This window comes from Mastomys coucha, unplaced genomic scaffold, assembly GCF_008632895.1.
Source record: "Mastomys coucha isolate ucsf_1 unplaced genomic scaffold, UCSF_Mcou_1 pScaffold13, whole genome shotgun sequence".
NCBI classification, from domain to species: Eukaryota; Metazoa; Chordata; class Mammalia; order Rodentia; family Muridae; genus Mastomys; species Mastomys coucha.
In genome coordinates, this window is record NW_022196895.1 from 56,211,313 (window position 1) to 56,211,993 (window position 681).

Genomic DNA, 681 nt, shown 5'->3' on the forward strand with positions numbered 1-681 from the left:
TACACCAACCGTGAATAAGAATTTCCATTTATCCCACACATCCTGGCCAGAGTTTATTAATATTTGGTTTCTTTTTCTCTTCTCCTCCTTTTTTGAAAGTAGATTTTTTTCTTTTTCTCACATCTGATATCCTGATTACAGTTTCCTTCCCTCGACTCCTCACAACTCATTCTCACCTCATGTCCCATACAGATCCAATCCCTTACTATCTCTCACTAGAAAGCAGACTTTTAACAGATAACAATATAATACATAATACATAATATATAAGATATAATACATCACACATCATACATAATATATCATATAACATACAACAATGTGCAATATGTAATATATAGCATACTATCTATAATGTATACTATAATAGAACAAAAACTAGTACATTGGAATTGGACAAAACAAACAAAAGCAAGAGAAAAAATAAGAGAAAGCACAAAAAAACAGAGTTCCACTCATTCCCATACTCAGCAATCCCATGGAAACACCAAACTGGAGGCCATAAGACGTACATGCCTTGGGTTGACATGTGCATGTCTTAGGTGTGCTGCCTGTTTCTGTGAGTTCTTCTAATGTATCTATCCTGTCACTTGAAGGGTCTATTTCCTTGGTGTTCTCCATCCCTCTGGCTCTTATACTCCTTTTTCCCACTCTTCTGATGATACCTGGAGTCCTGAGAGG